We start from the raw sequence: 14,306 nt of genomic DNA, 5'->3' as shown, positions 1-14,306 counted from the left end.
TTCTAGGATTAAGGATGTGATGCTGGCATTGATTCTTGGTACAATGCTAGGATTAAGGCTACCCCATCCTTGGTGTGAGGGCTACCCCCACCTCAAAGGCAGGTAGCCTTGATAGAATATAGGGAATAGAAAGAGGGCTATTGTTGTTACTGCTTGTCACTTGCTGCTTGCTGATTTTGCTGTCTTCTGCCTGACATGAACTATTTCTCCTCTGTGATGCCCCTCTGCCATTCCACCCTGCCTTGGAGCCAACTGATTATGGACTGAAACCTCTACATACTGCAAGCCAAATGAACCTTTCTTCCTTTAACTTGGAGTGTCAGGTATTTTGTCTCAGCAACAAGAAAAATGATGAAGACACAAAGGTAGCCATCTGGTTTAAGTCTTCTATGGGATTCAAGTTGCTTTGGAGCTTTTCAAGGATTCTTTGTTTTCTACAAAAAGGAAACTAAATGTACACCATAAGAGAGCCAAGGAGAGGATATTTAACCTAAGTTAGCAGCCTTGTTCCTTTTTTACAAACACATATTAAAAAGTGGTATTCTTTTTTTTTTTTTTGTAAAATTCACTGGAATTTACAGAATCATAAAAATAATATTGCTTTTTGGCCTATAAATAAAATTGGCATGTGGGAAAATTTAGCATTTTTGGCTTCACCTCCTAAATCCTCGATGTCAAATTAATTGCTCCTTAGTATTTCCCTACATCTTCCATCTTCTTTCTAAAATCAATCAACCCTAAACTTAAATTAGAAAAACAAAATGAAATTTACCACTCCATTTTATTGTTCTCAAAATCTGAAAAGTGATCTTTGATGACAGAATTTTTCCCATTATATGTAGCTAAATTATAACTTATGTTAATGTAAATTCAGTTTCCATAAATTTCTTCCCCCTAGATTTTGGATCCTGTGGGTATATGAACAAGTTGATATCTTAAGTCTTTATTCAAATTTCTCTCAAATTGCTTACTGTCCTATCTCTTAGGACCAAGGATGGCACTTTTTTTTTATTCTAGGAGATAAAGAAGCTATCAAAGCTAAGGGACACTAATAAAGTTGACCTGCTGCATTACAAATTTCAATTTTATAAAATAATAATAATGATGATGGTGCTAAGTCCTGTCGGATTGCTATCTTCAGTTTCATAGAACTGAGAGTTACTAGCCAAAGCCCATTAAACTTACATGCTAGTTGCGGTGTCTGTCAGATTTGTCTCTCTAGTGACACATAACTGGCTGGACACATAGCAGTGAAATTCTTTTCTTCTTGCTGGATCCTTGTTTTTTGTTTTGTTTTTTGTCCCTACTAAGCAATGCACCTGCATTTCTGTGCAGGCGTCTAGCATCTAGACCTCTGTAAGCGGCTGAAGAAATGTAATAAAGATAAAGACCCCTTAGTCAATTTTTGAATAATTTGAAATGTTGTCTTTCCTTTGTTTTTTGAGACAGAGTCTGTGTGTAGCTCAAGCTATCCCTAAACTCATTACATAGCCCAAGCTGGCCTCAAACTCTCAATCCTCCTGCCTCAGCCTCCCAGGTGCAGGAATTACAGGCGTGTGCCACCATATCCAGTCTTTTCTGTTGAGATAAACAGAGATGGAGAGAGAGATTTTCACCATTCTAGATATGTGGGGGTAGGCTGGGAGGGGTGGGGTGGAACAAGCCAGGTCTGCTGTTTTACCCAAGATTGAAATCTCATAGTCTGTGCCATGTAATCAGGCTGAGGACAAACAATAAACCTCGTGAAAAAATAGTGAATTGACCTATGTTTCACATTAGACAAAGTATATTTGTCATTAAATGAATTTCTGTCTCTCTGGTTCATTAGTTCTCAGCATGCACTGATCCTTTACCCATTTGTCTTATAGTTCATGAAAGCTGAATGTGGGAAAAGTGGGCATAAATCATGGGACGTGTCTTCTCTCCAGGCCAGGGTGTGTTTCCATGGAGGAATTATTACTGTGCTGGAGGTGGACTGGTTCTATCGTGGCTGGGAGACTGAGATGCTGTACTCGACACTCCTTAGGGTGTTCTGCTAAGCACTGTGTACCTTCATGACCATGGGCCCTTGCACACATCCTCAGGAGTGGCTTGGGGCTAATAGCTTAGATTTGGCACTAGGAGAGCCCTTCAGGGTGGAGTTTGTCCGAGTTCAGAGCAGCAATGCTGATTAATTAGAAAGGCTGGGTGAGGTGGCGCTTGGCTGTCACCCCAGGAATCTGGGAGGCAACATCACTTTTCTGAACTGCAGTCCTTAGACCCTGCCACAGACATTAATGCTGTATAATCTCCCTCGTCTACTTGCTTTTCAAAGTTGCTTGGGTAGAGCTTCATTCCTTAACAAAATTGCAAGCTACTTAAGGGGGAGGACTGTGACATGTTTTCTTTTTAAATTCTTTACTTAGGGCCAGGACAGGAGTGGGCTTTCAATACTATTTCCAAATTACTGGTGAATTTGTCACTTGTTCAAAGGCAGACATTTGACTTGGGGTGTGTTAGGCACAAATGTGAACCAGCGATAATAAAACCCGGTGAAATGCAATTTCCTGTTTTGTGTAATGCCAGAATCAAATAATTCTGCCATATCTCCTAGGCAATACAGAGCAAGTCAAAACTGAAAATGTAAGCGAGCCATCCTGAATGATTGCTAAAGAAACACAAATAAAGCACTGGAGGAGCCCCGAGTCACCTGTCCAGGGGTGGCTCTCGGTCCCATCTTTTCCTTTGGCTTCTTAACACTGAACATCTCCCCTGTGAGTGAGGGTGGACAGGAAGGTGCCTTGCTCAGCGGCCAAGGCAAAGGGCTAAGGGCCAGGTGGCAGGTGTTCATTGTGGGGGACACCGTGGACTCCCTCTAGCCGTCAGCTCCAGTTGTTCTTCCATGAAGTCCTCAGGGGTGCAAGGCTGGGGACACCACAGTGGAGGAGGAACACACTGCATTTCCCTGACGCTACTGCTGGCTGCCGCAGGGGGTGGCTCTGCCTGTGAGAGGGCACTGCAGGGGCCCAAAGCAGGAAGAAAGGAGCCTGGTTGTCCTCTGCCCTCAGGGGAGCCTCAGACAGGGAAAGCAGTAGTAGCAGGTGCGGCTGTGGCAGCAAGGAGCCACATACAGATTGTGGCCACAGAAATTTGAGGTTTGGATCTGCGTGAACAGTGAAGAGCCACATAATGATTTTTTTTTTTTTGTACCAGGGATCGAACTCAGGTCCTTGTGCTTGCCCAGCAAGCGGCGAAACCACTGAACTAAATCCCCAGCCCTACATAATGATTTTTAAAAGTTGAAAGTAAGTTTGTTATAAAAGTACAGCAGATGTGAACATAGTCACGTAATATATTACCACACAACGAGGCAGAGGACTGCACTGAAGATGAAGGATCTTGTATGAGATGGAGCCTTTGACAGGCCAGAGAAAACGCCACACCACATCCAGTTTGTTAGTCTCTTATGTACTGTGCTCAGACAAAAGTGACTTGGTGCCAATAGGCATGTGAGGCTGGGAGGGACTGTTCCCAGCCTTGGCTAGACTCAATGACACACACACTGATAGCGCACTCAAAGCTATCTATAAATAACATTTCTCTCCCAAGGAGTGGGGTAGCCAGCCTCTCCTTGTAAGAAATGTCATGCAGCTGAGTTCACCTAAGTGTCTAGGAAAATCAGTTCACCTAGGGAACACATGCATTTTGCTGACCCTCATTATTTTAACCCTTTTCTTGACCGCTGACCCTGGCCAGGGTGCCCAGCAACTTCTGCCAGAATTGAATGTACTGAGAAACTACATGGCTTCTGCACAACATTTCTGCCAATATGCCCCGATCTGAATGTAGTAATGAACAGACAGTATATAAAGAAGAGCAGAAGCACTTGTGGCTCAGACACTGTGTGGGAAGGAAGCCTTTACAGGTGGCTCAGCAGTATCCTCCTCTTTACAGAGGCAGCTACCCTGTTGGAGGATGGTAACAGCCAGGCCTCTGCGCTTGTACTTGGCCTTGAATATTATAAGCCAATCCAGGAGAGGCTGCAATCCAGCAGGCTAAGTGTTAACCAGGTACCAAGGCATCGGGGATTGTCTAGATCCAGGCCAATGTCACTACCAATCCATGCTTCTGCATGGATGTGTACAGGAGAGGCAGGTGACAGCCTTGGGCCCGCTTCTGAGGAAATGCTCTTTGGTGTGGTGGGAAATGCAAATATGCAGGGGACCAGAGGGATCTGTGAGTGTCACCAAGTTCAAATCTGAAGAGGCAGCTTTCCGCCTTTAACCTAGCCAACCCACATGTACCCAAATATTAGCTGTGACTGTGCCCAGCTGGCTGTGAGCCTCGGTGCGCAGTGTTCTGAGCCCCATCAGGACTGCTGGTGAAGAGGGACCCAGGAAGCGAAGGGAGCCAGCTTTGAGCTTCCACTGAACATCTCCCCAAGGAGGGTCAGGGAAGTGGATCTGCTCTGCTTAAAATTCACCACTTTCCTAGAGCCCAAGGTCCAGAAGGAGGGATTAAAAGGGTAGCTATGGAGTGAGATGGAGTTTCAGCAGGTGCCTATTTAACTGAACACGTTCAAACCCCTGTTCTAGAGGGTATAGTAGGAACAGAGGAGAAGGAGAAGAGAATGAGAGCCATTGTCAGTGTGAGAGAAAAAGAAAACAAAAACAAAGCCCCGCAACACTGCACTACCTTTTTCCGTCGTCCCTGTATCTTAGCCACGCCTTTGAAGATGGTCCTTTAACTCAGCACTGTTTAGTCACTGCAGTGGTGTGAATGCATCTCCTCCAGAGTCTACATGTTGGAAATTTAATCCCCAACACAAGAGTGTTGCCTGCCTTTAGGGAGGGAGGGAGGTCTTGAGTGCTTTGGCTTCATGGGATGAACAGTGTTGGATCGGTTCACAAATTTAATTCTTTCCATCATTCTGGTCGAAGAGCTCCAGTGAATGAACACAGAAGGTAAAACTGGAGCATGCAGCCACGACCCCAAGGGTGGAAGTGTTAGGGGACGGAATATTGGGTTTTTAGAATCTGGAGGCTTAGAGGAACAAAGGGGAGGAGCCCAGAAGTCTGAGATGCCAGCGATGGGGGGATTGACAGGAACAGGAAATGATAAGTATAATAAAGAGCCCTTAACTCCAAAGGGTATCATCTGGAATAAATGAGATGATGTATTTAAAGTGCTTAGCTCAGTGTCTAGTAATACTCGTTTTTTGGTGGCTTACTCTTAATACATTACATTAAGGGGAAGACATATGCTAATGAAACTGGTACCAAAGAATGACAAAGAGACATCAATTTTACAAGGAATTTGTTTACCTACACATGGCGAGGGTGGGTAGTAGGGAGGGGTTACAGAAGAAAAGTGGGAACAGCAGAGAGGATGGGTTGGGGAGTAAGGGAAGGGGAGAAAAATCCCCCAATTCTGGGAAATTCTGGTAAGAGTGATTCTTGTTTCTTGCTTTAAATTTTGGGGTGCACTGCTTACCTGGTAGCTAGCAGAGGTGCATCTGGGCATTCTGTCTTTGAGAAGGCTGACTATGTCTGTCAGGTTACGGGATTCCAACCCTGCCCCCAGCCTAGCTGTGGGTGCCCTGGCCAGCTGAGACAAGGGACAGGTTTGTTTGTCAACACAGTCACCTTGCCATGCCGGTGTCCTCACAGGACGTCTCCTCAGGGCCATCCTTTTTTTTCTTTTTTTTTGAGAGAGGATCTCGCTATGTAGTTAAGGCTGGCCTTGAACTCTTAGCAATCCTCCTGCCTCAGCCTCCCGAGTGCTAGGATTACAAGTGCGCACCACCACGCCCAGCCTCTCAGGGCCATTCTTCAGGCTGAGTTTTACCCAGTGCTTCTCACAGGGGCTCACTGGGAACTGTCTGGGAACACTGAGAAACAGGTACCCGAGTCCCAGATTTGAGGACTGCTGGTCTAAACAGACAGCTCCGTTTGAACTTGGGGTGTCTGAATGAACACATCAGTTCAATTTCTAAAAATGGGTTTGTTTAATGAAATAACTGAGAATAGGTTATTGATCATTTTTTTAGGTTTAGAAAAAGAAAAAATAATGAAAAAGCATGAAACACTTTATTAACAGCACTCAAAGGAAAAAAGCAGTAAACCCTCTTTTCTAGATCTACGGTATCGGGATCTTGGGTACCCAGTGAGGGTCAGGATGTCTACAAAGCACTCCAGATAATCCTGGTGCCCACCTAGCCTGGGTGAAATGTGATCCGCATTTGTTTTCAGAACCGTTTCAGTGCCCACCTCACTCAGAGCAGTTATTTTCTTCTCTACCTTATAGGTGAGAATCATGGAAGAACAAAGAAGGGAGAAACATTTAGAAAACAGTGTGTATGGTAAGATTTAATTTGTGTAGAAAAGTATTTTTATGACCAGAAAAAGGCTGGAAAGAGAGATTAAGCCACAAATGCTAACAGCAGTTATCTCTGTGTGTTCAACTTATGAATAATTTAAAATTTCCTTATTTGTGTATTTTCTAAAATTTCTACCAAGTGTATGTAGTTATCAGATTAAAATACAAAAGCTGTGATGATTAAAAAAAAAAAAAAACCAAGGGAAAGCCGAGTTCCTCATCGTGGCAGGATAAGGAGATTCTTTGGTAGGCCAAGTCCCCGAGCGGACGTCATCTTTGCACACTCAGGAAACTGCACGTTACCAACATCTAGTCACTGGAGGTTTACATCCGGGGAATCAAGAAGAGGAAGTGCCGGGCACACGGAAGGAAACTACGCTTGAGTATCTGCTGCCGTTTATTGTTACTAAGTATCTGAAAGGCCTCTGCCTGGGGTCTTAGATAAAACACATCTTCCATGTGTTTATCCACTGAAAAAGAGAGAGAGAATTTTCAAGTGGAAGTCCTTCAAAGAGAAGACTAATAAAATGCAGTATAAGTTAAATAGTTGTGTGCTTGCAGGAATCTTTATTTTCTTAAAGAAAGAGAAACAGTAAACCTGTTCACTCTGACGCTCCCCAAGCCATCTTCATCTCCATTCCTCTAAAGAGAACGTTTCCACAGTTTTCTTTGTTCTATTTTGCAAGCCTTTGATCACTTCAAATCCATCCTTTAGGAATCTCTAACTAATTAATCCTCTCCCAGAAGCAGATGCTTTGGAAAAATGAAAATTAAGAGATGAGCAAAAAAAAAAAAAAAAAAAAAAGCTTTCATCTCGCTTATTGATGAGTAGGAAAGTTCAGCCAATGTCAGACAGGAGGCAGATCCCAAGCAGATCCCAGAGTCCTGTCCATAGGATCACCAGTGGCCTGATTTTGCAGAGCTCTGCTTGCTTGCTCGCTTGCTTGCTTGCTTGCTTGCTTGCTTGCTTGCTTGCTTTCTTTCTTTCTTTCTTTCTTTCTTTCTTTCTTTCTTTCTCTTTTCTTTCTTTCTTTCTTTCTCTTTTCTTTCTTTCTTTCCTTCTTTCTCTCTCTCCCTTCCTTCTTTTTTCTTTCTTTCTTTCTTTCCTTCTTTCTCTCTTTCCTTCTTTCTCATATAGTGTCATGTTTTGGAAAGCACCATATTGTAACAATCAAGACAGGCAAAGCTGTGATGTCAGATGAAAATAATCACATTTGCACCATATAATTGGGTACTGATTATCTAGCATCCAGTACCCCACGACCCTAAGATGGGGTGAGGGAAAGGGGTTCCACAGAGGGAGGCAGAAGATGAGGCAAACTACTGTGTAGAAATTTCCCTTCTAGTATTCTGAACATTTTCAAAAGTGACTATGTATTTTCTGAATAGGTAATACATGCATAAGATGCAAAATTTAAAAACTATAAAAGGGATTACAGTGGTGCTAAGTGTCTCCATGCTGGCACATTGACTATGTTTCTGCAGGCAGTATATTGCCCAATTCCAGGGAACTCCATGCCCATAGTTTAAAATTTTTATCTACTTATTTTTTTCAAGATAAACTCTTTTCTTATTGTGTAAATAATATATCATCTTGGGGGAAATGTGGAAAGTACTGAAAATTCCAAAGCACATAAAAATAATCTGTAATCTCATCCAACTAGTGATAACATCTGCCTACACTTGGATGTGATTCCTTTCAGTTCTTTTAAAAATGTATATATTTGCTAACTGTATTAAATAATACAGTTGTGTACCCAAGTGCATTTCCACTTCCAGCTGTTAACCCCTTCGGCCTCCTCCCAAAGCCCAACTGTAGCCAGGCCCTAAAGAAGGCTTTGTTTTATGCAAATACTACACAACAACATTTAGATTGCAGTTGCCCAGGAGTGTGAATCTTTCAATTGTCACATTCTGTTACGTGATCCTCAGCTAAAATCTTGTGATGGGCCAGACAGTGGAAATAGGCTTCAGATATGGTCAGTGAACCTCAGGATTTCTTGGCAATCTCTAGCAAATTCTGGGCAGAAATTTGGCCTTCTTGAATTTAAAAAAGAAGTGGTTACCAAATACCACACGCCCATGAAGAGGTTTTCATCTTTTCATGTTGAGGGGAAGAAAGAAAACACAAGACAATAAATTTTCAGGTGTCAATTTATGCATGTAAATGATTACCTGTAATAACATCCTCCCTTCCCCCCTTCCCTCCCTTGCCCTTCCCTTCCTTCTTCCTTCCTATATTTTCTAGTACTGAAAATTGAACCCAGGGCCTCAATTGCTCTGCTACTGTGCTACATTCCTAGCCCTTTTGAATTTTTTTATTTTGAGACAGGGTCTGCTAAATTGCCCAGGCTGATATCAGACTTGTAATTCTACCTCATCCTCCCAAATAGCTGGGATCACAGGCTTATGCCATCGTGACCTAATATCCAACTTTTTTTTTTTGGTACCGAGGATCGAACTCGGGTCCTTGCGCTTGCGCAGTAGGCGGCGAAACCCCTGAGCTAAATCCCCGGTCTAATATGCAACTTTTTTTTTTTTTTTTTCCAGAAATAAGGCGATCATCACAAAGTACTTCTCATACACATGATAACAAATTTATGAACTGTACATACCTTGTACATTGTACATTGTACTTCTACTGGACCCAAGGTTACAATAACTGGCTAAAACATGCCCACTGGTAGTTTCGAGGGTTCCTTAATTTTATTTATTTTTTCATATTGATGTCCGCAATCACATGGTCAATATCACAACTCACATGCCACTCACTTGAAGAAATATTACAAGAAGCACTATCAAAGGAGGGTCTCAGGAAAGTAGATACACCGAGCCCGGGGAGCATTCAAATGCCACTCTACATAAGCACGTCGTAGAGACAGCTTATGTCAACACATCTGAGGTCTCAAATGAGAGTCTCAATTTGAGACCTCAAATGTGTTAATATCCAACTTTTTGATGTTAAAGTAGGTTTTTCTTTTAGAAACAATAAAAGTTCCAAACATTTTCTTAACAAGAGCACAAACTAAGTTGGCAACTTTATCACTTTCCTAAATTACTTTTAAAAATTTTAATGACTTTGAAATTTGAAAGTCTTAAGATCAGTGAACTTGATTTGAAGCTCGTAGTGGATGAAAGTCTCCTCAGGGAAGTCTCATTTATTCATTTGCCTGGATCACCCAAGATCCTTAATAGATGTGCATCAAACCACTGGGCAGAAAGCTGGTGGGAGTGAATGAGGGCTTTTGGGGCCAAGACTCCTTGTTACACCAGATCTAAGAAAAGCATTCACATTTCCTACATGACCTTACTTGCCTCATCCAAAGGAAGTGCTTTAAACTTTTCCTATCTTTGAGTAGCTCCCGAGAAATTAAAGTACCAGTATTCTCATTTTAAAGCAGAGAAAATAAAGAACCATGTGAATGTTAGTAGCCCTAAACTTGAGCAAAGAGTGAAATTTGCAAAAAGCAAAAACATTTTAAAAAGCAGAGATATGAGATGATATCCTTAGTGCTAATTTAAATTTCATGCTTAAGTCAAGTACTTATATTTTTAAAAAATTTAAGATTGTAATATATGTCATGAAAATTTTATTTTATTTATCACTCCATCAAATCTGAGTTGAAAGGAGTTTCTTTTTTTAAAAATGTCCTAGTTCTGCAAATTACCTTAGTTCACCACTAATTTAATCTTCATTATTAATTCAGATTTGCAGAGTTTAAAAAGTAAAGTTTCTCCCTTGATCATGAGAGGAGAAAGAGATGGCTTTACTTCTGTAGAATGAAAGAAATAATCAAGACTGAAGAGAAACCTGTTAAAATAGGAGAAACTATTTGCAAATAGCCTCTGTCAAGGGCTTAATTATAAGGAACTCCAAAAATTCAGAACAAAAATCAACACAAAAAACTGATCAAAATGAGCAATAGAGGGCCCAGGATTTAGCTCAGTGGCACCATGCCTGCCTCACAAGTGCAAGTTCCTGAGTTCGATCCCCTGTACCAAAAAAAGAAAAAAAAAAGAGCAATAGAACTAAATTGATATTTTCAAGAACCAACAGGATACTTCCATCGGCATAGGTGAGAGATGCACCTGTGAAGCAAGATTTTTAAAAAATGAAAAAGAAGTTTCTACAACTTAGGTGGTTCCCCTTAGACATTCCCCTCCCTATAGCTGTTGTTCTTTGCTCTATTGCAAATAGAATTAGTAACTTTGTCCCTGTAAATAAGATTTCATAGCCTCCTGTTCTCATAAGATCCTGTTTTTACCTGACCAAGGCCACCAAGATATGCTGAGTTGCAAAGCTGTCACAGCTTGACTGATTGCCTTTGTTCTGCTTCTGCCCACAAGTTTCACACTGTTAGATAGACCAACACCCTTGCAACAAGTATAAAACTAGATCCCTTCTTTTGTTCTGGGCTCAGCCTTTGGACATGAGTCCACTGAACCAGTGCTCACCTAAATAAATCCTCCTGTTCCACCCATTGATCTCTCTGATCTCTTAAATTCTGCAACATCTGGTAAGAGGTGCACCCACTTTTGTTCCCCAGTCCTTAGAGTGCTGCCATTTCATCAAATTACTAAAACAGGCTGCACGCAACTTGGAATAGCTCAATTTTTTTTTATGGTGCTGTGAAAGCTATATCCATTCAGTAAAAACTGTATTTCAAATTTTGATCTTTGCCCAGGATAACAACATGCCATATGATATTCTCTCTCAGTGCTGGGCAGCTCCCAGTCAGTTGCCAGATCATATAGGGAAACAATTTCTTCTCTATGGTGTACAGTGTTGTTTATAGATTAGGGGCATTGACTATATATTTTACTTATTTACTATGAGGTCATCAGGATGGAGCTCCACCTAAGTAAATGAACATCTGTGTTTGAATGTTCATCTTCCCCTTTTGTTCTTCCAGCCCTTTCCACGCTTACTTCAATGACCAGTAGCCTGGATTAAATCCTCTGTTTGAAAATCATCCTGCAGAAAAACTGGCATTAATCCCTATGTAAATATGGAGATACATATACACAGTCATGTGTGGCTTAAATTCTAAGTAAGTTCTAAGAACTGTGTTGTCAGCTGATTCCCACAATTTTGTGATCATCTTGGAGTTTACTTATGGAGACTAAGATGGCTATGCTTAGGAAATCATTAAGCAGTATCATCCTGATACTGTGGGATAGATCTAGCAGATAGATCCAGGCTTTTGTGTATGATGAGCAAAGACTTGCAAAGGTATCTCCAATAGCAAAAGAAAAGCAGCTACATTTATTGAAGTTTATGGGAAGATGTGCTCAGGGAAGGTCCAGGCCAACAAACATGTAGCACAAACAGAAGAGTGGTGCTGGGATGACAGGAAAGTAAAAAGTGCAGCACCCAGACAAATTAGGCTATCAGATTTTAAACAAAATGCACCCCAGACTGGGTGTTTCTCACTGTTTATCAAAGTAAGATTGAAAGGAATGAATGACAAGGTGCTGAGTCATTTCAGGGGCTTTTAACAAACATCTGTGTTCCAGAATTCATCCAGATTAAATTACATGTATGAGATGCAGTGAAGATTTAGGAACCTTTAACAAGATTCAAGTAGGGAAAAATTTACTCAAGGTCAGGCTGAGGATCTAACACATATGTGCTCTGGCCTAGAGCTTTAGAGATTTCCTGGGTCTTTGTTATTTATTTTCTACCTCTCTTAGAACAAGGGATGGAGGTTTGGCCCTGGGGTGTTGCCCATACTGAAGGCCTAGAGAGGAGTGTGGTTTCCCAGCCCCCATTGGGTTACCTGTACTAATCTGAAGGAACCATCATCTGTGGTACCACACCATCTCTGTGGTACCTTGTCAACCAAAACAAAACATTGTTATCCACTGTATAACTGATATACAAATATAGATATAGATATGAGATATAGATATAGATATAGATGTATTAAAGTCAATAAAAACTGCCCTCGAAAATTTATTTTTAAATCCATACACAAGAGCTCCTTTGGCTAAAATTTGTACAAAGATGCAATTGAGAGGGCTGGGGATTTAGCTCAGTGGTGCCATTGCCTGCCTCACAAGCACAAGTTCAATCCCCGGTACCCCCCCCACCCCGCCAAAGACACAATTGATCATAAAATAATGAAATAAATTAAAATAAAAATAGAAGTAGCTGGATAATAGTAGCTGAATGGGAGTGTAATGTCCAGGGGTGGGCAGCAAGCCATACCATGCCACAGCTCTGCTGGAACATGCAACTCCCAGGGATCCTAAACCCACTGTCAATAAAGAACTAAAAAATCAGAGTTTAAAATAAAAGAAGATGGTTCATTTGAAGGTGGCGAAAGAGATGATAACCACTCTGGAGGAGTAGGGAGTATTTGAAAATGAATACCTATGGATTTTTGTCCCCAGCTCCTTTTATCAGGCTCCTTCTCTCCATGTAGGCTCCTGGAATCTGATCAGCTCCCTGGCTGTCTTTCATTCTAACCTTGGATTTCTTCTGGCCATGACTTTTCCCTGCACTTTGGTGGTGGATAAGAGTATGGGTGGGGGCTTTATGAAAAAGTAGTTTACGCTTAATGATTAAATAAAGGGGGAGTGTGCAATTCTCATGTTAATTTTGCTACTTGGGGCCTTCCAGGCCTGGTTCTTCCTCTTTTGTTGCTTTTGTCTTTCTAATGGTTCAAGTCTAGCTACAGAGGCAGAAACTGCCTTTAGTAGAATTCTCTATTAATTGTTAATAAAGCTCAATGAGGCCTTCATCCTATCTTTTTTCTACCTATGGGGCCCCCTTTCCCTTTAGGAGTAAGAATATGTATTTCATAAAATGTACAATAATAGAAACTGGCTTTTAAAATATGTCACTTAATGTCTTTTTGTACAGTTGTTTTCTTAATGGGTTGGATAGGAGTTTCCCAAAATGTATTCCCCAGAACATTTGTGTTTATTTAGAAAAAAAAAGGGGGAATTCTGTGTTCGTGAGTCTAGAATTCAGAGCATAATGCACTACTGTAATAATTCCCAAACTGTGTTAGCTCATAAATGATTCTGAGGGCTTGCAGTAATACAGCCCATTTAATTTTGTTTAAAGAAAAATTCTACAAATTTAATTGACCATAGAATTTTTTTTCTGTTTATTAATAGTAAGCTGCCACATTTTAGAACTTTTTATGATCCAGGGGGCATTTTGAAAAATGTATTTTCTTTATCACTTATGGACATACAACTCCATCTCTATCCCTAAATAACTCTTACTGATAAATATTTAAAAATGTAAAACATGAATATTTTATTACATATTTTGCTTACCTCCTTGCGCATTTCACTCTGTGACATATTTGATTTCTTGGTTCTTTAATCATAAACATTTTCCTTGTACCCTTTAAATTGCCTAAGTAGCAAGTTTCCCTTAGCCAATGTTGGCAACATCATGATTGACATTTACCCAAGAACTGCTTTCCTTCACAAAATGTCTTGGGGTTAAATCATGGAAAGATGTAGGAGTAAATAATTCACCAGTGCTCTCCACATTATATTTAAATGTAATCCTCACCTTTATGTGATAAGTAAAAATAACCAAAGTCCTCAAGGAAATAAAAATGCAGCCTGATGTCTTTGTGCTTTGAGCTGCATGGTAGCAATGAGAGTGATACAATATCCTGTATGTCATGTGGCTTCCTGAGTATCTAGCAAAATCTAGCAGCTACCATTCTGAACCCAGGAACCTGGGGCATTTCCAGTGGAAGGTATAGGTCCCTGGAACAATCATGGGAAAGGCTAATTGCCTGCTTCCTACTGATGCTTTCACTTCACCTGCTTTGTTTCATGAGTCCTATTATGGCCTGGATCTAAAATGTGCCCCAAAGGGTCATTTGCTAAAGGCTTGATCACCAGCCCATGCACTTATTGAGAAGTGGTGAAACCTTTGATGGGTCTGTATAGAAGGAAGTTAGGTCACAGCAGAG

The sequence above is a fragment of the Heterocephalus glaber genome, unplaced genomic scaffold (assembly GCF_053883595.1).
Source record: "Heterocephalus glaber isolate CG9 unplaced genomic scaffold, H.glaber_assembly_v1.0 deba00001689, whole genome shotgun sequence".
Classification (NCBI taxonomy): Eukaryota; Metazoa; Chordata; class Mammalia; order Rodentia; family Bathyergidae; genus Heterocephalus; species Heterocephalus glaber.
This window is presented reverse-complemented; position numbering follows the sequence as displayed.